The sequence below is a fragment of the Prionailurus bengalensis genome, chromosome B1 (genome assembly GCF_016509475.1).
Source record: "Prionailurus bengalensis isolate Pbe53 chromosome B1, Fcat_Pben_1.1_paternal_pri, whole genome shotgun sequence".
NCBI classification, from domain to species: Eukaryota; Metazoa; Chordata; class Mammalia; order Carnivora; family Felidae; genus Prionailurus; species Prionailurus bengalensis.
The window spans coordinates 205,941,134-205,966,535 of record NC_057344.1 but is presented as its reverse complement, the minus strand read 5'-3'; the positions used below and the strand labels follow the sequence as shown (position 1 = coordinate 205,966,535).

Sequence of the window (25,402 nt, the reverse complement as noted above, 5' to 3'; positions counted from 1 at the left end):
CAGGTTATGATCGCACGGTTCGTGAGTTCAAGCCCCGTGGTGGGCTCACTGCTGTCCACACAGAGCCTGCTTCAGATCGTCCTCCTCTCTCTCTGCCCCTTTCTGCTCATGCGCGCTCTCTCTCTCTCTCTCAAGAATAATAAACACTTAAAAAAAGAAAAAAGGAAGACAAATGAGCATTTAACACATTATCGGCGGAACTTGTCCACAGAAACATCACCACATATACAAGAAACATTACTTGATAAAATCTAGTGCACACTATTTTTTTTTTATTTTAAATTAGGGTTATACATGTATTTGTTTACTAAGGCCACTGTAAACAAAGTACCACAGACTAGATGGCTCGAAGCAACAGAATGGGTCCTCGCTCGCCTGGAGGCTAGAAGTCTGAATGAAGGTATGTGCGGGGCTATGGTCTCCCCTCCTCTTCTTGCTGGAAATTCTCACTTTTCCTTGGCACGCTGTTTTTTCATTGAGGTAAAATGGACATAACATCAAATTTAACCATTTTAAAGCGTACAATTCGGTGGCTTCCAGTATACAGATATAGATACAGATATAGATACAGATACAGACACAGACACAGACACAGATATAGATAGATATCCAGATGTAGATGTAGGCAATATAGATACAAACATAGGCACAGATGCAGATATAGACGCGGACGTACATATCCACTGTGTCGTGCAGCCGTCACCACTAGGTGATTCTAGACCATCTCCATCACCCCCAGAAGAAACCCCATCCTATATGGCAGCCCCTCCCCTTTTCCCCTCCCCTCAGACCCTGACAACCACAAATTTGCTTTCCATCTCTCCCTGCTTTCCACCGCACGGAGGATGACGCTTCCACAAACTCCTTGTGTCCGGGCCGGCCCGAGAGAGAAGTCCTGGCCGGAGAGCTGGACGCGGGTGACACGTCGCTTCGGAGGCACAACACAGAGCCGCCGGCGCAGCTCCCCCAGCGCCCTCTTCCACCGAGGCGGTCCCGGGGCCACTCGCTGTGGCGGTGCCAGACCGGGGCTGCCACACCGCACGTCCCCACCTCCCGTCCCCACGCACGCCCCCCTCCCTGAGCACGAGGGGGAGCTTGCGATGTGCGTGAACCAGCAGAACACGCGAACTCGATGGGATGCCATTTCCACAATTATCGTAATGAGATTTTAATGCCCACCTAGCGAAGCGACTCTCCCCCCTGCATGTGGCAGGTCGCTAAGGGTGGCCTCCAGACGATGGCCAGCAAGAGACAGGCCCTCGCTCTAGCCGGGGCAGGATGCAGTCACGACCAGCAGGTGGGCTTGGAAGTGGGTCCTTTCCAGTCTGTCCTCCGAGGACGACGCAGCTGGGCCACTCTTGACCCACAGAAACCGTCAGAATCACGTGCCAAAATAGGTGTTGTTTCAGGTCCCTGAGTCTGTGGCAATACTGTCACATGCTGTAAGTACGTACGTACAGTGGTGACAGACAGGATGCTGGCCCACGGGGCACGGTGGTGAGGGCATACGGCCATAACAGCAAGACACCCGGCCTGTGGTTTTGAGCCACAGCCGCCGGGGCTTTGGTGACCACAACGTAACCTGACTTAACTATTATCACTGATCACTTTCCAATGATAAATGACCTTCAACGCACAGCTTACAGGACTGGCGATGGGGGGGGGGGGCGGTGCCCATGGCTGAAGGGACGGCTGCCTGGACAGAGAGAGGCTCAGGCCTTTGTCGGAGGATGAGAACCAGCCACCCAAGGTGACCCAGAGGGACCCAGCAGCAAGGGCAGGGCACTGGATGCCTTCACCTCACCCGGTGCCTGTGGGGGTCCTCTGGGTCCAGCTCCCCCAGGGTCCCCCGGGGCCGCAGGCAACGTGGGGGAGGGGAGCACGGGGGACCTCTGGCGGCACCCCTCAGTCATTGCGCATCGAATCTTGACCCACGAAGGGATGCTGGAGTACAGGACAGACAGCCCAGCAAGAAATGGATGGAGGCCAGAGCCAAGCCCCCCGGGTCGCCGCTCCCCCGCCCCCGGCCCGGCCCCCACTCCTTCCTCCTCTTCCTCCTCCCCCCACTGCCCCGTGGCAGGAGTTTGGGAGGTAACAGCTCCCCAGCACGGTCTCTGGAAACACAATTTGGCGGGCACCCGCAGGGTGGGGGTCAAAGTGTGGCAGACCCCCGGGGGGTGGACAGACTGTGACCGTGAACCGTGAACCATCACGACGACAACGATTTGCTGTCTCCCCCAGCAGGACAAATCGAAACAGCTCAGTGGAGATGTTTGGGGCAGTCTACACAAGGAAAACCGCACACAGGACATCGGGCCACGGCAGCCCGAGGTGGGGAGGACCTCTTCCCAGAGCCTGGCGAGTCTCTGGTGCTCTGCCTTTCAGAGCGCGCCCCCCCCCCCAGTCCCCACCCCACTGCAAGCACCCAAGGGTCCCCTCAGACCCCGCTGGAGGCAGTGCCCCCCGGGCCCGGATCTGAAGCCCAGGGCCGGGCCTCCTGCGTCTCACCTTCTCATAAGGACACCAGCCACGCTGGGTCACGGCCCGCCCTGTACCAGCGGGACCCTACCTTAACTAATTACAGCTGCGATGACCCTGTGTCCGATAAGGTCGCTGAGACCCCGGGAATCATAATGTCCACAGACTGTGGGACAGAGTGCAGTCCCGCACCCTCGGCTTGAGGTGAGACGTGCCAGGCGCTTCTAGCTTCCACAGCTCGCCCGTCTCCCCCCAGAGCTCCCGTCAGAGCTGGCGGACAGGCCGCAGGCCCCCGGCCTGCGAACAGGGGTGTGGAGAGGTCCAGGGGGCACGCTGGTGGGCACCCCGACCTCCGGGCACCTCGCCACCGCAGGGGTCAAGAAAGGGCTCCGCCGCCGTTGGGCCCCTTCTGTGTGGGATCCCTCAGGATAGTGGTTAAACCAAAATCGTGACCGTTAAAGTTATAGATGGCTGTTGGAAAACCTTACTTTTAAAACCCTCCAAGTCACCCACGTGCCCTAAACTCGACCGCAAACTTCAGTGACTTCTCTGCTCACCACGGCTTCGTGGGCCCGGATTCGGTTTCCTTCTGTCCGACTGCCCCTTTCTCGACCTTTCAGAGAGCATGTGGATAATCTGCCAGAATCCGTGCGTGCGGGGACCAGGTGTCCCCTGGATGGCCACGTGGCCGGCCACAGCGGTCCGGCCCCCAGCACGTGGGAACACCGCTCTCACGCCACGGCCAGCATCGGTCGGAAGCCTGTGGTCGGCAGGATCGGCGTTCATTTGCGGGCCGTGAAACTCCGGTCTCTAGCAGCTTCTTAGGCTGAACGTGAAGCGACAATTCATTCATTAGAAATTACTTTTTGGCATCCATCGTATGGACGGCTCCAGGCGCTGAGCACGTAGCCGTGAACAGGGCGGGCAAAGCCCTGCTCCCCGACCTGACCAGCCAGGGGCACAGACAAAGGAGCCAAACCAACTACCGAGCAGCACCAGGCGGTGACCGCCACCCGGAGAGACACGAAGGGAAGGTGCTGGAAGGGACGCAGCGACAGGGGAAGGGCCCCGGATCACAGGAACATGGGGCCTGGCACCAGCAGAGGAAGAGGAAGGCCGGGGCTGTGGCACCGTGTGGGTGGGACCTGTTCCCACCCCCTTTCTTCAGGCAGAGGGTCCTTCCTTCACCTTGTCAAGTGAGGGGGGGGGCGGGGCACAGCCAGCAGATGACGTCAGCAGATGACACAGCCTCCCTCACCTGAGCCTGTGTCCAGACGGCATCCTCGGAGCGTTCTGTCCTCTGGGTGTCCCCATGCCACCGTGAGGTCCTTAGAAACAGGTTACCTCCCATTTCTGCTCCCGCCCCCAGCTCCAAGGTTTGCTCAGATAATTTCCCACCTTCTTCTCCGGATGATTATCGGGCATTTCTGGCAGCACATCCGCACCCATTCCTTGAGTGCCCCGCGCAGAACTCCCGGGAGGCTGTGGGGCACGGGCCCCAGAGCCCGGTGCTGGGGGTCCCCACGCCTGGCTCACCAGCCGGGTGCTCGAGGCCAGGGAGTGGCCCCCGTGAGAAAACGTGTTCTCGTCACCGTGCGAGGCCCTGAGGGGCGTCTGAACAGGGCAGTGACGCACCCGGAGTGTGCACGGCTGGGAGGGCTGCGGGGTCCCAAAGAGCAGCAGGCGTCCTCCGGGCCAGACACAGGAAGGCCTGTAATGCCAAGGAGAACCCCGCCTACACCCTCACGTGGCCGGGCCCGGGGGGGGGGGGGGGGGGGGGGGGGCCCTCTTCTGCCTTCTGGTCCCGGCTGTGCCCCAGGGCTCCCGCTCTGCGCCTCCAGTCTTCCCAGTGACCCCGTGTCTCTCTCGGGGTCTACTCACACCAGCAGCATCTGGGAACCACCTACCAACCCCTGACGTCGGTCCCCCTTGCTGTGGAAAAGACCTCTGGGGCCGGGCTCAGACCCCTGAGGTACATCTCAGACTGTGCCCACAGTCCGTCCACTGAGCCACCCTGACCACCGCCCCCTCCCCCTGCGGCCTTCCGGACAACCTCACCCGTGGGCTCCAGCCGCACAGGACCCCCACCCGTTCCTCTCTGGGGCGGGGGGAAGGGCTTCTCCAGCCAGCGGCCAGGGAGGGGGGCGGCCAGGGGGGCGCGTCCCAAGCCCCCGCTGGACACCGGACGGGCTGGGGCACCACCCGCAAGCTCTGTCACCCGCCACCTCCGAGAACGTCCCAAGCGGGAGAACGTCCTCCAGCCGCCGGCGAGGACAGAGGCGGAGAGAGTCCGGTGTTACTGGTGTACCCGCCTCGGGGCGGTGACAATGAGGAGGCCACGCGCCGGCAGGGGCCCGAGCGTTCTCCGTGCTCTTCAGGAGGGTCCCCTGCGGCTCTGCCAGCTGCATGTCCCGTCTCCCCCGCTTTGGTGGTGGCCGCGGCGCCCGCCTGAGATCACACGGCGGCGCTGCCGGTGGAGGGAGCATGAACGCGGCCGCTCGCTTCGGGCAGCTCAGCGTCATGGGGAAGGGCGACGGGGCCCAGACGCGACGGCAACCGTGGGGGACAGTGAAGTCAGGGGGTCTCGGCTAGCGGGCGGGAGGGCACCCCGGAGGAAGCGACGCCCGGCAGCCGACACTCCGGGACGGAGGGGCACGGGCAGAGGCCCCGGGGCCTGAGGACACTGACCAGCCCTGGGAACTGGGGAGTCTGCGCAGTCGACGCGGAGGGAGCCGGAGAAGGGGTCAGCGTGGGCAGGCGAGGGGCCCCACTCCTAGGTCGGCAGCTGTGGGGCGCGGGGGGAACAAGTGTCCGGGACCCCTTCCCAGGGCAGCTGTGCAGCCGGCGTGTACCCCCGATCGGGTGGGGATCGGTGGATCCGCTACGAACAAAATGCCACCGTAGGGCCTGGGAAAAAGGAAAATGAAATTCTCTCATGTAAACAAGCCCGGATTCTCCACAAGATTAGGGCTTTGTGTCCCCCTTTCTGCTCCCGGGCCTTCCGGAGGTTTCCATCCTGGAGGTGCGGCGGAGGGATCCGGCCATCACATGTGGCCTCCACATCGGCCAAGGCGCTGCTGCGTCACCTCCCGACCCCTTCAGAAATGCCACGAGGCCCTTCTTCCCAGCCCGGAGTCACAGGAACACAGCGGCCGCGGAAGCGAAAAACCGGTCCCCGTGGGGCGGGTGCGTGGCTCCACGGGAGGGGAGGCACGGGACATACTCGGGTGAGATATTTAGGTTGTTCCGAAACGGACCCGCGAGGGTGACTTCGGCTTCCTGTGACGGAATCTCTGCCCGAGGTGGCTTCAGTGCAGGTGCCTCGCCCACAGGGGTCGCAGGTCACAAGGCTGCAGGGGTGCGAAGCGCATCCGGTCACAGGGCAGGCCTTTGCAGCAGCTCCTCTGGGAAGGCATCACGAAATCACCCAGCCGGGGCAAGAGCTTGGACCGCCTCCTACCGGCCGCCTTCCCTGGGTGAAGAAGACTTCCGCGGACACCACCTGCCCCCACCAGCAGGTGTCCTTCAGGTCCCCTTGGCCAGAACTGGGAGGACCTCAGCCCAGCCCCTTCTCACGCACTCCCGAGCTGCCCGGCCTGGGCGTTAACTTCAAAAACAAAACTGCCAGTTATTTCCCCAGCAAGACTGGCTTTATTCGGGAACAGCAGAGGCCAACACAGGACAAACAACTCTCGACCATACGGTTCAGGAGGCTGGTTTATAAGGAAGGGAGGGTGGAGTGGGCGGGAGGGCTGTTGTAAACAGAAAGTTCATTGGAGCAAACTCTGAGCTGGAAGTGTGGTGCCTTCTCATTGGCTGGGCTGTGGCAGTCTCTCATTGGCTGGGCTGTGGCAGTCTCTCATTGGCTGGATTGTTGCTGGGGGAGGAGGAAACCTTCCATCCTCCTGCTGAGCTTGTAAAGTGGTGGCTACAGTGGAATCCACCTGCAAGGTGCGTCCCTTCCTGTTGGGTCTGCAATTGACCGGGAGCGGTAGGGCTGAGAGCTCCCCCTGCTGGCCACCCGACTCCATTCTAAATGAGGTTTCCTCTCACTAATTTTCACGTGGGCAAGTCCCTGCTACACCCCGTACCCGGGGGTGGTGCTGCCCGGAGAAAAGGCCAGCGTGGGCCCTGGTCCAGCTGGTAGGGGACCCAGGATGGTGTCCAGGTGATGAGGGAAGGAGGGCCTGGGTGAAAGCTGCCTGGCAATTGGGCCTCCCAGACAAGACCCAGTGAGAGACCCCTGGTGATTGTGGAGGGTGCTGTGGCGACATCAGGAGGAGGCGTTGTGAAACCCTGGCTGTTAGAAAAGCCAGTCACCTGCAGAGCCGCACTGAATAGAGAGATGGCACGTTTCCTGCAGCTTCTCTTAGCTCCTCCTTGCTTCTCCGTTCCTGTCCCTGCTGATGGCGAGGCCCCGCCCACTCGTCCTGCCCCCGGCTTCTCGCGGACTCTGTGCTCCACCTCAAGGCTGGTGCCCACCTTCATGCCGCCTTGCAGTCCCACATACCTACACCTGGCACCTCCTGGACCCAAGCCCAACAAGGGGCTGGCCAGATTGCTCAGTTACGTGTTGTCATTCAGCAGTTGGGAGTAGGGCACTGAAAATCAGAGTACAAGGGACCCTCACCCATCCAGGGAGAGCCCTTCTTGACTTCCAAGGCCACAACCCGGCTCAGCACAGGGTGAACGAGTCCCCTAGGGGACTCGACACCTACCACCCAGATCAGCACAGGGTGAAGAGTCCCACTGACGTCCAGCTAATCAGGAATCCTCCGGCTGGGAGCCCTCTGACCCAGCCCAGCCCAAGGAGAACAAGTCTCCAGGACCCCCAGCTGGCCAGGAGCCTCCAACACAGCTCCGTTCAGGGAAAGTGAGTCTCAAGGACTCCCAGACCGGGCACCCTGCAACCCAGCTCAGCACAGGGTGAACGAGTCCCTGGAAACGCAGCCCAGGGGGTGGACCCAGCCCAGCATAGGTAGAATGCATCCACAGGACACCTGGCCAGCCTGAGCCCTCTGACCCGGCTCAGTACAGGTTGAACAAGTGCCCAGGAAACATGGCTGACAGAAAACCCTCCGACCCAACTCGGCACAGGGCGAATGCATGCACAGGACACGTGGCTGTCTGAGAGCCCTCTGAGGCAGCTCAACATGGAGTGAATGTGTCTCCCAGACCCTCTACTGACCAGGAATTTGACCCAGCATAGCGCAGGGCCAAAGATCCTCCTGGACACCTGGCCAACCAGGAGCCCTTCAACACAGCTTAGTGCAGGGCATAGGAGTCCCATGAACATCTGTGTTCCCGTGGAGGAGCCAGGTCAGGCGCCGTCTGTGAAGGCAGAGGTTCCTTCCTCTGTTGGAGGCTGGCTCCCATGTGTCACTCAGTCATGGCTGGATGCCAAGGCCTGGCTGTTGGAGCCCTTTCAAGCGCAGTCCTGTTGGGTTGCTGTGTGGACTTGCTGGTGGGCACGTGGCCAGTAGTCCTCGGCCTGGGACCGACTTCAACCTGGTGTCCCGGTGCCATGCCATTTCGGGAGCCTTTATCTTTTGGGGAGTTGTCTTCAGAGGAAGCAAAGGGTACCAGCCATAAACTAAGAGACAGAGCAGAAGTTGGAAGAGCCATCCACGGGAATGAAACTCGTTGATACATCTCTGACCAATTTTGGCAGAAAGCTTGAATTTATGAAAACAGCTTTTTAAAAAAATCTTTTTAATGTTCGTTTATTTTGAAAGACAAAGACAGAGACAGAGAGTGGGCCAGGGAGCCAGGGCAGAGAGAGAGGGAGACACAGGATCCGAAGCAGGCTCCAGGCTCCGAGCTGTCAGCATGGAGCCAGATGTGGGGCTTGAACTCACGAACCGTGAGATCATGACCTGAGCCAAAGTCGGACGCTTCACCGACTGAGCCACCCAGGCGCCCCAGAAAGCGGCTTTTAATACAAGCAGGGAAAGGAATTGATGTCTCTTTCAGAAGGAGTCTAAGCTACAGGTTTCACTTCTCATGTGTGAAGAAGAAAATCAAGTTGAGAAATCTGCTTTGTCACTTGGTGTCACAAGGGGGACACAGTTTAAAGGCCTTGCCAGAGACCCAGGCCTCCCCGGACGCAGCACGAGATGAGGAAAGGGACTGGGAGTGAGCTGTGGAGACCCAGGCCCTGAGCTTGGGGGAGGAGTCCTGGCTAAGCTCCTCCTGGAGGAGAGGATGAGGTCTTAGAAGAACGGGCCGGCAGCACGGGCAGAGGCAGGCCCCGTGCCGGGAGCTGGACAGCTTCCTTGGCAACACACAGGGCTTTCCTGGAAGTCTGCCTTCCGGGGAAAGTTCTCAGAGGGGTGAGACCTGCACACCCCCAACCAGGAGGGCGTAGAGGGGGAGCCGGGGCTGGGTGAGGGCCACCTCTGGGATATATATGACTTTTAAATAAAGAATTTCACATAATCATTTCAAAATAATTTAAGATAAATGGTCCCGGGGTAGCCCAGGACTGCGGTCACCACCACGCCTCATGCGTCCCCACCTCCTCCAGATGGGGGACAGGGGCCTCCGTGGCTCTGAGAAAGTGTGGGGAGCTGACACGGAGCACGACCTGTCTGTCCCGTCAGCCCTTTCACACCCATTGACTCCTGTAGAACACAGGCCACCGCTGAGGTCAGCACCATCCTGATAGGAAAGGAAAGGAAAGCAGGTGTTTCTGCATGAACCATTTCTTGCCCGAGACCTCCCAGCTGGATCGTGGTAAAACTTGGGTTTGGACCCAGACGTTACAGTTCCAAACTCTGGCCACAAGAGTAGGAGCATCTCAGCTGCAGGCCTGGGGCCCTCCCTGCCTCTGGGCCAGGGGTTGTGGGCTCAGGGCAGCAGGCAGACTTGGGAGTGAGGGGCTGGAGGGTGGCTCTGCCCTGACAAGGAAGCACTGTGGGATTGGAGGAGACACCTGGGATTCATGCCAGCTGCTCTAGGTGCAGGGGTGGGTGGGCGGAGTAAGGCAGAACAGGGGACAGGTGGGAATGGGTGCATCTCAGAGACTGTCGGGTGCCTGTGGACGTGGAAGATGTCCTCTTAGCTCCAGGGATGTGCGGTGGGAGCTGAGAGGACGTGCGGGTCCCTGAGAGCCGGGGCCGCCTGTGGCTGCAGCCGAGGAGGAGGAGGACAGCCCAGCGCTGGGGCCCCTAGGCAGAGCTGGAGGCAGCACGCTCGGGGGACCTGGGCACGAACTGGTGGGAGCCATGAGGAAGCTGGCTTTTTGGGGTGAGGCGAACTCGAGATGGACGTGGGACGAGGGAGGCTTGCCTCCAGGATGGATGGTGTCTGAGCTGATTCGAGGGCGGCTGTTCTCGGGAGCCGGTGGGGAGGCTGGTGGAGTCCAGATCACTCCAGCCTGAGAGGACAGTGGAAAGTTTGTGTGATCCCAGGGCTGGGGGTCTCCTCTGCTCAGCTGATCTGACCCTGCTCACCGTACCCTGGGTCCTGGGGCGGGGGCCGGCACCTCACCTTGGGGGTGTGATCCAGAGCTGTTCACCCCGTGAGTCCCCAGTTCCTTCATGTGTAAAATGCAAACAACTCTGGATGGGGTGGGCGGGAGGCAGGAGATGGCGGAGGTGGGAGGGGATTGGCAGGGGCAGGACACAGATGGAGACCCGAGGAAGGAGACACAGAGGGAGGGTCCCGGCCCTTCCTTGCTGAAGCCGGAGCAACAGCTCCGGGAGGAGAGCACCCCGGGTGCTGCCTTTGTCTCACACGGCTGGTGTCTCACTCCACCAGCCTCCCCACCGGCTCCCGGGGGCCTCCTCTGCCTTCTTGGTCATGGCTCGCGGGTCACGGGCCACAGCACCAGACCTCTCCTGCTTCCTCCACTGTTGCTTGGCACCAGCAGGTCAGGTCAGAGCCCTTGCACCCGTGGGGAAGCTTTGAGCTCTAGGGAGCAGCGATGGGACCGCTCGCTTCAGGGAACTCTTCTGGGCTGTGTTGACAGGCATGCAAGTAGTGTGTATATTGTGATGTATTTATAGAGTCACAGGAAGCTGCAGAAAGTACAGGGAGTTCCCTTCAGAAAGGCATCCTTCATTCATTTTGCCGCAGCGTCACATCTCACATTACTGCAGAACGTCGTTAATGCAAGGAAACCAACACTGGCTCATTGGGCGTGGCCGGCTGTTTATCGCGTACACTCAGGTAGCCAACGACACGATCCAGGTGTGGACTGTTCCATCAGCACAGAGATCTCCCTCAGGCCACCCACTCCTGCCCCTGTGATCCCCGCCCGTGGCAGTCGCCAATGCGTTCTCCACCTCGGAAGCTTTGCCCTTTGGAGAGTGTCCCCTGAGCGGGGTCCTGTAGCTGGGACCTTGAGGTTGGCTGTTCTTTTCACTCAACACTTGCCCCTGAAATCTATCCAAGTTGTGTGTGTTGTATGCTTCAGCAACGTGCAGTGGCTTCTTTATCACTGAGGAGGGTGCCCTTGTGTGGATGGGCCACAGTTTGTTCATCCGGTCACCTTTCAAGTTTCCGGTCTTTGCCATTACCAATAGGCCCACAGTGAACATCTGCGCACAGTGTTTTGTGTGATATCGTGTTCATTCTCTGGGCTAAAGGTTCATGAGTGTGATTGCTGGGCCGTAGGGTTCGTGTTTAGCTTTTGAAGAGCCTATCAAACTGTCTGACCAGGGGGGCTGTGCCGTGTACTTTCCCGCCAGCAGTATACGAGAGAGCTGCATTTTCCCCAACATTTGACATTTTCCCTTATTTTACCCAGCTGACAGGTGGGTGGTGATATCTCATTCAGGTTTTCGTCTGCATTTTCCTAATGGCTCGTGATGTTGAACACTTTCGTGTGGGTGCTTAATTGCCATCTGTATATTGTCTTTGGTGAAAAGCCTGTCTTTTGAAGATTTTCTATTTGGCCAGTTTGCAGTTTTCCTGTTGACTTTTGAGAGTTCTTTATATATTCTATTTAAAATTTTTTTTTCAACGTTTCTTTATTTTTGGGACAGAGAGAGACAGAGCATGAACGGGCGAGGGGCAGAGAGAGAGGGAGACACAGAATCGGAAGCAGGCTCCAGGCTCTGAGCCATCAGCCCAGAGCCTGACGCGGGGCTCGAACTCACGGACCGCGAGATCGTGACCTGGCTGAAGTCGGACGCTTAACCGACTGCGCCACCCAGGCTCCCCAAGAGTTCTTTATATATTCTAGATACAAGTCCTCTTTTCAGATATGTGGTTTGCAAACAATGTTTTCCTAGTCTGTAGCTTGTCTTTTCGTCCTCCTAACAGGATCTTTACCAGAGCGACTTTTTAACTTTGATAAATTCCAGTTTATCAAGTGTTTTCTGTTGTAGGTTGGGCTTTTAGTACCATGTTTAGAAGCCACCAGTCTCCAGGTCCTGAAGATTTTCTCCCGCACTTCCCTTTGAAAGCATTACAGTTTCACATTTTACTTTGAATCTGTACTGTGATCAGTTTGAGTTCACGTTTGTATAAGGAATGAAGTTTAGGTCAAGGCATTTTTGTTTATTTGCTTTGATGTTGTTTCTTTGCCAATGGATGTCCAATGGCTCTGGCGCCATTTGTTGAAAAGCTCATCCTTCTCATGAAGTGGATTATTCACCTTTGTCAAAATTCAGTGAGTCACACTGGCAGAGGCCTGCTTCTGGGTCCTCCCTTCTCTCCCACTCATCTGTATCTTTTCCTCCACCACCAGCACATGGTCTCGAGATGCAGCATACTGATTCCTCCCATTTTATTCCCTTTCAAAACTGTTTTAGCTCTCCTAGTTCCTTTGCATTTCCGTATAGACTTTAGAATAATCTTGTCTATATCTATAAAATAAATACTGCTGGAGTTTCTTTAGGAAATGTGTGAAGCCAGTATATCGATCTGGGGAGACCTGACATCTTTTACGGTGTTGTGTCTTCCAACCCACGAGCATGGTGTCTCTCCTTCACTTAGATGTTTGATTTCTTTCATCAGTGCTGTGCAAATTTCAGCAGGTAAGTCTTGTACATGTTTTTTAGATTTGTGCCTAAGTGTTTTAATGATTATAAATTTTTAAAGATTGTGATTTTGGTTTCCATGTGTTCGTTGCTAGTAGACAGAAATAAGGTTGATGTTTGTATGTTTATCTTGTTTCCTGAAACCTTGCTGAACTCATGTATTCTAAAGAGGATTTTTTCCCCCAGTCTGTATGACTCCCTGACCCCCTTCCTTGCCTTACTGCACTGGCTGGAACTTCAAGCACTATGTTGAATAAGAGTGGTGAGTTCAGAAGACTTCTGTGCCTTGTTCCTGATCTTAGAGAAAAAGCATCAGTCTCTCATTATTCTGTATAATGGTACCTGGGGGTTTATAGAGGGTTTTCATCAAGGTCGGGAATTCCCCTCTATTCTGATGTGTTCTAAGTTTTTGTCCTAAATGACTGCTGAATTTAGAAGTGCAAGAAATGCTTTTTCTGCGTCAACTGATGTGCATTTGTGATTTTTCCTTTTTAGCCTGTTGATAGAGTGGATTAATATTGATTGATTTTCAAGTATGAAAACTTTCTCACATCTGGAATAAGCCCCATGTGGTCATGGTACCTGATTGTTTTTATACAGTGTTGAGTTCTATTTGATAACGTTCTGGTGGGGATTTTGGCATCTTTATTAACGAAGGATATTCATCTGAGGTCTCCTTTTCTATACTATCTGACAAGTTGAGTTTCAGGGTGATACCAGCTTCATCAAACAAATTAGGAATTTCTCCCTTGTTTTCCTTCCATTTCCTGGAAAATATTATGTAACACTAATGGTAATTCTTCCTCAAATGTTTAGAAGAATTCTCCAGTGAAACAACCTAGGCCTGGAGATATCTTTTTGTTTGTTTGTTTGAGCTTAAAAATTATATATTGAATTTCTTTGTTATAGGGATATTCACAATACCTATTTCAAATGGAGAACATGTAGTAGTTTGTGCTTTTTTGAGAACTTGGTCCATTTCACCTAAGGTGTAAAATTTGTGTAGGCGGAATATTTCCTCCTCATTCTTTTGATGTTTGCAGAGTCTGAGCCGATACCCCTGGTCTAACCCTGATATCGATCATTTGTTCCTTCTCTTTTTCTGTATCAATTTTGCTAGAGGTTTGTCCATTTTATTGCCTGCTGTTTCATTGATTCTCTCTGTTTCTTTTTTCAATTTTATTGATTTCTGCTTATTTTTATTGTTTCCTTCTGCTGGTCTTGGGTTTATTTTGCTCTTCTTTTTCCTATTACTTTAGGTGCAACTTTAGAGGATTGATTTAAGACTTTTCCTCTTTTTTAAAGTAAGCATTTAATGCTGTAACTATCCCTCATAACACCGCTTTAACTGTGTCCCACAAATTTTAATAACATATTTTATTATAATTTAATTCATCAATTTTAATTTCCCTGGGGACTTGCTTTATTTTAATGTTTATTCAGTTTGGAGAGAGAGACAGACAGAGTGTGAGCAGGGGAGGGACAGAGAGAGAGAGGGAGACACAGAATCGGAAGCAGGCTCCAGGCGTTGAGCTGTTAGGCACAGAGCCCGATGCGGGGCTTGAATTCATGAACTGTGAGATCGTGGCCTGAGCCTAAATTGGATGTTTAATCGACTGAGTCACCCAGGAGCCCCTGGGGACTTGCTTTTTGACCCATGTATCATACATAAGTGTGTTGTTCAGTTCCCAAGTTCTTGGAGATTGTTTTGTAATCTTTCTATTATTTCTTAGTATGATTCCATTGTAGATGGAGAACATACTCTGTATGATTTCAATTATTTTAAATTTGTTGAGATTTGTTTTATGACCCAAGATATGTCCCATATTGTTATATGTTCTGTGGGCACTTGAAAACACTATGAACTTTGCTGTTGTTGAGTGCAGTGTTCTATAAATATCTATCTCAATAAGCTAAACTTGTACTTTCCACTAGTCTACTTTCTGTCTCTATGGATCTGCCTGTGTGGACGTTTCACATCAATGGAACCATACAGTATGTGACCTTTTGTGTCTGGCCCCTTCCACTCGGCATGTTTCCAAGGTGCATCATGCTGTGTGTGTATAGCAGGTGTCAGTACTTGGTTCCTTTGCGCGGCTGAATAATTTTCCGTTGTAGGGATGGGCCACATTTTATTTACCCATCAGCTGATACTTGGATTGTTTCCACCTTCTGGCTATCGTGGAATTGCTGGATCCTGTAATTCTATGTTTGAATCTTTGAGGAACCTCCACGGCTTTCCACAAAACACCGCGCCATTGTACATTTCCGCCAGCAAAGTAGGAGAGTCCTGCTTTCCACTCTGTCACTAACACTTGTTGTTTTCTGGCTTGGGATTATTTTGTTATTTGCCCTCTGGGGATTATGGATGTCCTAGTGGGTGTGAAGTGACATTCTGTTATGGTTTTGATTTGCATTTCCCCAGTGACTAAGGTATGGGAGGTAGAATGTATCCATCACCCTCTTAGGGTTTGTGACTAGGACTGACCTGAGCCAGAGTAGCAGGAGAAAAGCATATATGTTTGATTTAATTAAAATGTACATGTTCATGGGAGTCCTCACAGGAAAATAAAGATCCAAAGAAGTGATGAGGCCTAGGTGTTTATAAAGCAGGTAAACAAAGAGAAGCGACTGTGGGAACGTAGCTAAAAGGTGTGCGGAGGGTGAAGGCAGAGGAAAGCTTTTAACAAGGTCTATCCACACAGAATCCCCTCACCTTGACTCCTCGTCTCCAGTGACAAGAACGTTTCTTTCCATTTGGTGGGGGGGGGGAGGGGGTGGGGGGGGGCTGCCTTCCACCTGGAGTCCCTGCTCCTGCTTTCAGGAGGAAATGTTTGGGGGAAGGTCAGAGCCTTGTTGGGGGGTCAGAGTCTTGTTTGGGGGAGGTTAGAGCCTTGTTAGGGGGTCAGAGCCTTATTGGGGGGTGTCAGAGCCTTGTTTGAGGGGGTCAGAGCCTTGTTTGGGGGAGGTCAGAGCCTTGTTGGGGGGGTCATAGCCTTGTTGGGTGGGTCACAGCCTTGTTTTGGGGAGGTCACAGCCCTGTTTGGGGGTCAGAGCCTTGTTTGGGGGGTCAGAGCCTTATTGGGGGGGTCACAGCCTTTCTTGCACCTGCTGTTTTTCAAGTGCCTTTGGTGCAAATGACCAATATGCGGAAGTGACATCTTTTGGAGCAGCTGTCCTGAGCAGCTTCACTGATGACGTTGAGCATCTTGCCATGTACTTACCAGCCACCTGTGAATCTTCTTTGGAGAAACATCTGTCCAAGCGCTTTGTCCACTTCTTAATGAGGTTGTCTGTCCTTTTGTCACTGAGTTGTAAGAGTTCCTTATCTATCTGTGTCAGATGTATGATCTGCAAACATTTTCTCCCCTCTGTAGCTTGCCTTCTCTTGATAATGTCCTTTGATGCACAAAAGTTTTTAATTTTAGTGAAGAGCAATCTTTCTATTTTTTTTTAACTTTGTTACTAGTGCTTTTGGTGTCACAGCTAAGAATCCAACACCAAACTGAGGCCTAGATTTCTTGAGTGCAGTCTTGCCCTGGCATCTCTGTCCTCAGCTGTCACTGGCGCTGCTGCACCTTCCGTCTCCACGCGCTCTGCCCGCATGGTGGCCTCCATAATGACGTCCAGGACCTGTCCATTCTTTCCCGGTTGGCTCTGCTTAACATGGCCACCCCTGCACTTCTCCAATTCCTTAGCCAGCTCTAAAATTTAGGAGTGGGCCCACTCACTGTGCCGTCCACCCTCAGGTGAGCGGTCAGGGTCAGCCCTCATGGGCCCCAGGAGCAGGCTCCAGACTGGTTAAGTGGGGCTCTACAGCCACAGGCGTCTGGAGCAGGTTCTAGAAAAGGAGAGGGCATGTGGATGGGCATGGCCCCTTGGCCTTGAAGACTCCTTTTTCATGGAGACAAGCGTAACCCCAGACGGACACCGAGGGAAGTACTGGGTCTGGTGTCCACAGACACGTGCACATTGCAAGGCAGTGCCACGTGGCTTTGATCCCCCGTGAGGAAGAGGGCTCCACGCACGAACACGCCAACCGTAAACGTGGGAGTGTCCACAGCTCCACCGGGGAGAGGGTCCTCGGAGGCTGTCTCGTCAACCTGCTCGAAAGGGGCTATGTAACTACTACTCCGCCTGTGAACCGAAGTGAACGAAATAAACCCGTCAAGGTGCATTAGCGGTTTAGCATGGAAATAAAATCAGAATTCAAAGAGCGACCACGTGAAATGTGGAAAATCTAGAAGGAGTCATTACCCTTAGAAAGCAAAAGGGGCTCTCGGCTAGCGACAGTGACACGGCCACTTTTATTGTAGTAAAAAGCCAGTAAATCCCAATGAGCTGAAGGAATCGGAGTATCATCCCCACTAAATGTGTCGGACGGGATCACAGCACGCAGCAGGTGCGATCACAGGTTTGGCCACGTTACCCGTCTCTCCTTGGGCATTGACACTGACCTTCAGAGAGGACTTCCGCCTCCACATAAGGTGTAGACGGTTGCAGGGACCGTTGCTCCAACCCTGCCACTGAGATTTTGCCAGATTTGGCACAACGGTGTCACATCAACGTCCTTTGTTTGTTCCGAACTTCGCCAAAGAGCTAAGGATGTGACGATAAAGCAGATTCCGGAGAGGAACGTGGCTGTTGTGGGAGAGAAGAGACCCACGGCTGCTTCTCACTTCCACGGGGTGGCGGTGAGACCGCCGCGGTCAGGAGCAGGACGGCGCCGGCAGAACTTGGAGCTGACAGGTGAGGACGGCACGTGGCTGGCGCGGGCATTAGCGCGCGGGGAGCCCGCTCACCCAGGTGGGGCCTGCACCCCTCGGGCTGCCCCTCAGGGCCTGCGGAGCCGAGGCCGGGGAGCACCCTCCCGGACAAGGGCTGTGCCGAGCGCTTGCAAAGTTGGGGGCAGCACAAAGGGCGCAGAGGGACATCCTGATGGGAAGAGCTGGGGGCGGGACAGGAGTGCCGCCTGGCAGAGAGAGAGATCCCACGGCCCAGAAGGCTGGCGTCCAGCTGGACAGCCCAGAGACCCGCACGGTCTCACCGGAGCTCAGACCCCAGGGGCCCGCCGCCAGAGCCTGTCCCTTTGCTCTCATTAAAAAGCGAAGTACAGCCGACACCCACGTGGCATTAGGTGCAGGTGCATGCCGGTGACCCACCACCCGCCTCGGTCCCGCCGTGCTCACAGGCGTGGCCACCCCCCGTCACCACACCACGCCATCACAGCACCGCCGACCGTATCCTCTACGCGGCACCTTTCATCCCCTCTGCCGGTTCCTTCCATACCCAGGAGCCTCCACCTCCCACCCCTCCCCCGTTTTGCCTGCCTCCCCTCCCCCCTCAATTTTTTATTATAATACGATATAAATCCCATGAAACTTACCGTCTTAACCATTGTTAACTACATGGTTCAGTAGCAGTTAATACATTCCTAGTGTTCCATCCTCCACGTCCAGAGCTCTCTTCCACCTGTAAAACGGACACGCTGTCCCCGTCGAACACTGACTCCAACCCCCTCTCCCAGCCCCTGGTACTCGGCATTCTGCTCTCTGTCCCTACGATCTGACTTCCCTAGTGGCCTCATACCAGTGGAGTCGTACGTGGTTTGTCTTTTTGCGACTGGCTCATTCCATGGAGCATCGCGTCCCCCGGGCTCATCCGAGTTGCAGCAGGTGTCAGAACCGTTTCTCATTCTGAGGCTGAATGACGTGCCGTTTTTCGTAACACGTTCATCTGTCCACGCGCGCTTGGGTTGCTTCTGCTTCTTAGCTATCGTGAATAACGCTGCAGTGATCAGCGGGTGCAGGCGTCTCCTCAAGACCCTGCTCAGAATTCTTTCAGGCAAATGCCGGAAGTGGAACTGCTGGAACATGCGACAAACATCTTTCTCTAATTCTTCGAGTGACCCCAACACCGTTTTCCACACGGCTGCACCATTTATAGCCCCGCCGACCGTGTGCAGGGTTCCAGTCCCCACGCCCGTCAACAGTTGCTATTTTCGGGGAGCAGCCACCCCACCAGGTGGGAGGTGGGACCTCATTGTGGTTTCGACTTGCGTTTCCCTGACGTTTGTCGCTGTTACGCATCTTTTCATGGCTTGTTGGCCATTTGCATAACTTCTGTGAGGAAGATCTGTTCAAGTTCTTTACCCATTTTTGAGTCAAGTTCCTTGTCGTTGGGTTTTAGGGGTTCTCTACATATTCCGCATCTTCACCCCTTATGAGAAATGTGATCTGCAAATATTTTCTCCCATTCTGCGGGGTGCCTTTTTACTCTGTTGAGAGTGTCTTTTGATGCACATAAAGTTTTTCATGAAATGTAATTTGTTTTGTTTTGTTTTGTTTTTGCCTGTGCCTTTGCTATTCTACCCAAGAAATCATTGTCGGGGCGCCTGGGTGGCTCAGTCGGTTAAGCCAACTTCGGCTCAGGTCATGATCTCGCGGTCCGTGAGCTCGAGCCCCACATCGGGCTCGGTGCTGACCGCTCAGAGCCTGGAGCCTGCTTCGGATTCTGTGTCTCGCTCGCTCTCTATCCCTCTCCTGCTCATGCTCTGTCTCTCTCAGAAATAAACATTAAAAAAAATTTTTTTTAAATAACAATCATTGCCAAATGTTGGGAAGCTTTAGTCCTATGTTTTCTGCTAAGAGTTTTGTGTTATTAGGTCTTACATTTAGGTCTTTGATCCGTATTGAGTTAATTTTTTCGTATGAGGTAAGGCTCCAGTGTTACTCTTCTGCTTGTGGATGTGCAGTTTCCCCGGAACCTTAGAATGAGTTAGGAAATGTTCCCTCATTTTCAATGTTTTGAGAGTTTGAAAATAATTGGTATTAGTTCTTTCTTCATTTAATTTTTTAAAATATTTTATCGTGTTTCTTTATGACTTTATTTATTATTTAGAGCACATAAGCAGGGGAGAGGCAGAGAGAGACGGAGAGAGAATTCCAAGCAGGCTCCGTGCTGTCAGCTTGGAGCCTGACATGGCCTTGATCCCATGAACCATGAGATCGTGACCTGAGCTGAAATCAACAGTTGGAAGCTTAACTGACTGAGCCACCCAGGTGCTCCTTATGATTTTATTTTCAAAGAATCTCGACACCCAATGTGGGACTAAAATTCACAACCCCAAGATCAAGAGTCCCGTGTTCTACTGAGTGAGCCACCCAGGTACCCCAGTGTTAGCTCTTTAGATGTTTGGTAGAGTTCACCAGTGAAGCCATCAGTTCTAGGGCTTTTCTTTGTCAAGAGACTTTTTACTGTTCATTCAATTTACTTACTAATTATGTCAATCAGATTTTCTGTCTCTTCATGATTTATTCTTGGTGGTTTTGTATTTCTAAGAATCTGTCCATTTCATTTAGGTTATCCAGTTTCTTAGTGTACAATTATTCATAGTACTGTCTTATAATCCTTTTTATTTCTGTCACATTTGTTTGAATGTTTCCACTTTCATTTCTGATATTAGTAACTTGTCTTTTTTGATTAGTCCATCCAGCTGCAGTTCGTCAATTAGGTTGGTCTTTCCAAAGAACCAAATTTTTTTATTGATTTTCTCTATTGTTTTTCTATCCTCTATTTCGTTTTTCTCTGCTCTCATCCTTACTATTTCCTTTCTTCTGCTAGCTTCGTGCTTAGTCTGTTCTTTCTCGAATTCCTTAAGTTGTGAAGTTAGGTCATTGACTTGAGATCACTCATTTTTTTAATGTGCTTAGAATTATAAATTTTCCCTAAGCACCACTGTCAATGAATTCATTAGTTTGGGTAAGTTGTGTTTTCTTTTCCATTCATCTTTGATTATTTTCTAATTTTCTTCATAATTTATTCTTTGATTCACTGGTTGTTTAAAAATGTGCTGTTTGGACAACAAATTGAGCCTCTAGTGTTTAAAGTAGGTCCAAAGTTGTTGACCATATTTATAGTCTCTACAAACTTACAGCTTGTAAACATAAAATGAAGAATTCATCCATAAGCATTCCTTTTATTCCAGAAATACCTGCGAGAACCAGAATAGCTTCAAGACTTAAACCAGTTGAGTTTTGAGACGAGAGAACATGGAAGAAATCATAAATCCCCTGCAAGTTGCTCAGATGGTGATGGGCATATCTGGTCCTCATCAGTAAACGTAAACATTTTAAGTCGGTACAGTACAAGGAGATATTAAATATCAAAACTAATCATAGATATGTGAAATGTTTTTAGCTTTCTTTGTACAATTTCTAAAATCTGAGTTTGTATTTAAGTTTTATATATATATATAATATATGTATATGTAAAGATATATAAAAAATAAAAGTGGATTGTTTAATTTCCATAATTTTGTGAAGTTTCTAGTTTTCCTTCCATTACTGATTTCAATCTTCATTCTGTTGTGGTCGGAGAGATACCTGGTATTATATCTATCTTCTAAAATCCACTAAGACTTGGGGCACCTGGGTGGATCAGTCAGTTAAGCATTCGACTTTGGCTCAGGTCATGATCTCATGGTTTGTGGGTTTAAGCCCCTTGTCGGGCTCTGTGCTGACAGCTCGGAGCCTGGAGTCTGCTTTGGATTCTGTGTCTCCCTCTCTGCCCCTCCCCTGCTCGCACTCTCTTTTTCTCTCTCAAAAATAAATATTTAAAAATTAAAAAAAAAATTGGGAGCCTTGAATAGCAGTTCAGAGTTTTCTGATACACCTCCATCACCCTGCTTTTTGCCAGCTATTATGACCAGTGCATTTTGGAGGCCATGCTTCACAACTGAGACTTAAAGATCCTTTTATGGAGAGTTCTCTAGTTGAGTAGAAATCCTTCTATAAAAGTTGGCTGTGATTTGAAGCTATACTACAAAGCTATGGTAGTTAAAATAGCGTAGTAGTGGCATAAAAATAGGCGCATAGACCAACGGAACAGAATAGAGACCAGAAATAAACCTCACATATACAGTCAACTAATATTTGATAAGGAGCCAAGAACATACAGTAAGGGAAGGGCAGTCTACTCAGAACATGGGAAAACTGGATGAGCACAGGCAGCAGCATGAAATTGGGCCTCCTCCTGACACCACTCACAAATAGTAACTCAAAATGCCTCAGATTTAAACATAAGACCTGATACTCTAAAATTCCTAAAAGGAAACAGGGAAGAAGTCGCTCAACATTGGTTTGGCAACGATTTTGTTTTATGACACCAAAAGCACAAACAACAAAAGGAAAAAAATCAACAAGTGGGACAACACCAAACCGAAAAGCTTCTGCACAGCAAAAAACCATCAACGAAATGAAAAGACAATGTGCAGAATGGAAGACAATTTTTGTAAACCATACATTTGCGGTTAACATCCAAAATATGTAAAGAAATCATAAACTCAACAACAACAAAAAAACCCAAACCATCCAACTTAAAAATGGACAGAGGAGGGCACTGGGGTGGCTAAGTCACTTGGGCGTCTGACTCTTGGTTTCGGCTCAGGTCATGATCTCAGTTTTGTGGGTTCGAGCCCCACATCGAGCCCCACGCTGACAGCACAGAGCCTGCTTGGGATTCTCTCTCTCCCTCCCTCTTTGCTCTTCCTCCACTCGCACTGACTCTATGTCTCTCGAAATAAATAAACTTAAAAACAAATGGACAGAGAAACTATATGGACTATAATTGGGGCGCCTGGGTGGCGCAGTCGGTTAAGCGTCCGACTTCAGCCAGGTCACGATCTCGCGGTCCGTGAGTTCGAGCCCCGCGTCAGGCTCTGGGCTGATGGCTCAGAGCCTGGAGCCTGTTTCTGATTCTGTGTCTCCCTCTCTCTCTGCCCCTCGCCCGTTCATGCTCTGTCTCTCTCTGTCCCAAAAATAAATAAACGTTGAAAAAAAAAATTAAAAAAAAAATTTTTTTTAAATAAATGGACTATAACTGAATTTTCCAAAGAAGACTTCCAAACAACTGACAGGCACATCACCAGAGAAATGCAAATCAAAAGCATGATATTTCCTCATACCTGTCAGAATGGCCATCATCAAAAAGACAAGAGATAATAAGCGATGGTGAGGACGTGCACTGTTGGTGGGACTGTAAACTGGTTCAGCCACCATTGAGAACAGTATGAGGTGGCTCCAAAAATTAAAAACAGAGCTATTACATGATTCAGCAATCCAACTTATGGGTATACATCCAAAGGAAATGAAAACAGGATACCCAAGAGAAACACACATGCCCTTGTGGAGGGACAGTTGAGTCACAATAGTCAGGATATGAAATAACCTAAGTGTCCATCAATGGATGATGAGAAGATGTTGTGCGTACGCGCGTGCACACACACACACACACACACACACACACACACACACACACAGTGGACTACTATTTGGCCATGAGAGAAGAGGAAACTCTGCCATTGTCAACAATGGATGGACCTTGAGGACATTATGCTAAATGAAATAAGTCAAATACGTCATGATTCGTGTCTTTTATGTGCGGAAACTAAAAAAGCTGAAATCATAAAAGCTTAAAAGAGCATAAAAGAGTAAAATGGTTACCAGGGGTTGCAGGGCGGGGGAATGGGAGAGAGATTGTTTAAAGGTACATACTTGGAGCTTGGAAGTAAGTCAGTCCCAGAGACCTACTGCACAGTGCTGTGATTATAGACAACAAAAATGTATCATGAGCATTAAGCCTGCTAGGTGATTGGACCTGAATTGCTCCCAACACTAGAAGAAATGATAGTTATGTGACCCATAGAGGTGTTCCTAATTCTAAAATGGCAATCATATTACAATATAAGTGTGTCAAATCGATACATCGTACACCTTAAACTTTCACACAATGTTGTTTGTCAAATATCTCTACAAAAAAACGTCGGGGGGGGGGTGGTTCTGTTACTCTAGGAAAGACTTATATCTCTCTGAATGTTTAAAAGGCATTTCCTGTTGGGAAAAAGCACAAAGATAATGGGGACTTATTTCACTGACAACTTAGAATGCGATGCATTAACCTTAAAACCAAAACCACCAGCTATTTTACTAGCAAAACTGGGTTTATTCAGGAATAGCAGAAATCTACAACCCAGGACAAGTGATCCACGGAAAAACCATAGACAAGTGAGAATAAGGTACGGGAGACTCTTTTCTGTTTTTTTTAAATTTTTAAATGTCTTTATTTTGAGAGAGAAAGAAAGTGTGAGCAGGGAAGGGGCAGAGAGAGAGAGAGGGAGACACAGAAACAGAAGCAGGCTCCAGGCTCTGAGCTGTAGCACAGAGTCTCATGCGGGGCTCGAACCCACTAGCCCCAAGATCATGACCTGAGCCAAAGTGGGACACTGAACCGACTGAGCTACCCAGATGCCCCCAGGGGGCTCTCTTATAGAGAAAAGGAGGGCTGTTGTAAACACAAAGTCCACGGGAGGAAACTGGGACCTGGAAGTGTAATGGCTTTTCATTGGCTGATCCACGGCAGTCTCTCACTGGCTGGGCTGTGGCTGGCTCTCATTGCCTGGGTTGTTGCTGGGGGAGGAAGAAACCTTCCTTCCTGCCACTGGGTTAGTAAAGCGGTAGCTGCCGTGGAATCCACCTGCGAGGTGCGTCCCTTCCTGTTGGGGCTGCAACTGGCCGGAGTGGTAGGGCTGAGAGCTCCCCTGCTGGCCACCCGATTCCACTCTAAACCACGTTTCCTTTCAACTTTAACAGTATTTTATTTTTAAACTTCTGAAACTTGAGAACAAGACAACCTAGTTAAATAATACAGTTTTCCAAAGCTGCGCATGCTCATTTCAAGCTCATTTTTTTTTTTTTTTGCCCTGAAATACAGAAACAACTTCCTAAAACTCCTAGACGGGGGCACTAGTACTCTGATGATCTGTGATTAGGTCTGTGATCAATCACAGTTGGTAACATCCCTGTTTCTCCTTGGTAAGGGTTTTAAAAATTCTAGAATAGTGCATTCTTCTAGTCTTACACCAATTTCACTCCAAATGTCTCCTAGAGGCATATGCCATGCACAGGAATCTATCTTCCTCCTTCTCACTTTCACAAGCTTCCGAAATCGGCATCAGACACACTCACCGTGCTACATCGATTCACAACGGTGGGAAGGCTTGATTAGTATTGAGCTGTCAGCCCCTTCTGATGATCCTGATGAACTCACTCACGCGGATGGCCTCAGGTACAAGGAACTTGGTGTGAGCCTGGACAGGAAGCTGCCTCTCCCCGCGGCTCCCACTCCCACTGTATCGGCCTCCCTTGTGTCGAACCTTAGGTGTTTTTTTCAACGCTAAGCTTAAGTTTCAAAAAAATCGTTTCAGGAATAAGTGTGCAACACGAGAAACGGTTTAATTGGGAAGTCTTCTAATTAATGAAAACTAATTTCATTTCTATTTAAAAAGGGGAATGAAGGGACTAGTTATTTTGAAAGGATAGAATGTGGAATGGTTGAAAGGGAACTGGAGTACCTTGCTAGGTGCCAGGGCCGTGTGACATTGGTGAGGACACAAAGGCACACAGGCCCTTGTTCTACTTTGGGAGCTTCTTTCCTGAAAATCAGTTCACAAAAATTTCCTTTCCTTTTCCGATAGGAAACGTCAGGACTCCAGCAGCTGCCACTCTGCGGAAATGCAGCCCAATGGGAAGTAGTTGCCTGACATGCATGGTGGCCTGCAGACCTCTCGGCTACTACCGTAAGGGGTCACGACGGCGAGGGTCACCGTCCCATGCAGAGGGCCACTGTTTCGGGGGCCCGCCCCCGCGGGAGCCCAGGCGCGCCCACGGCTGCGCCACTCCACGAGCCTCAGCCTACCGACCCCAGGGAGCGCCCCGGACCGCCCGCGCCCAGAGGCTGGGATCGGCGGGAGCGTCCCCGGCCGCGAGTTCAAGGAGGAACCCGCCCAGACAGGCTTCCCGCTGATTGGCCGAACGCGAGGAGGGCCAGAGGTGATTGGTCCGGCCGGACGCCTCTCCGCGCGCACGCCGCGGTCGCGC

The 25,402-nt window shown here is 51.7% G+C and overlaps 1 long non-coding RNA gene across 1 annotated transcript; it reads right to left on the bottom strand.

Annotated features, from left to right (window-relative positions):
* Nucleotides 1-250: 250 nt before the first annotated feature.
* LOC122479145 lies at nucleotides 251-8,232 on the bottom strand. Its single transcript, XR_006296241.1, has 2 exons — nucleotides 3,036-8,232; nucleotides 251-464 (listed from the first exon to the last, which is right to left on the bottom strand). It is a non-coding gene; the product is annotated as an uncharacterized LOC122479145 (long non-coding RNA).
* Nucleotides 8,233-25,402: the final 17,170 nt, after the last annotated feature.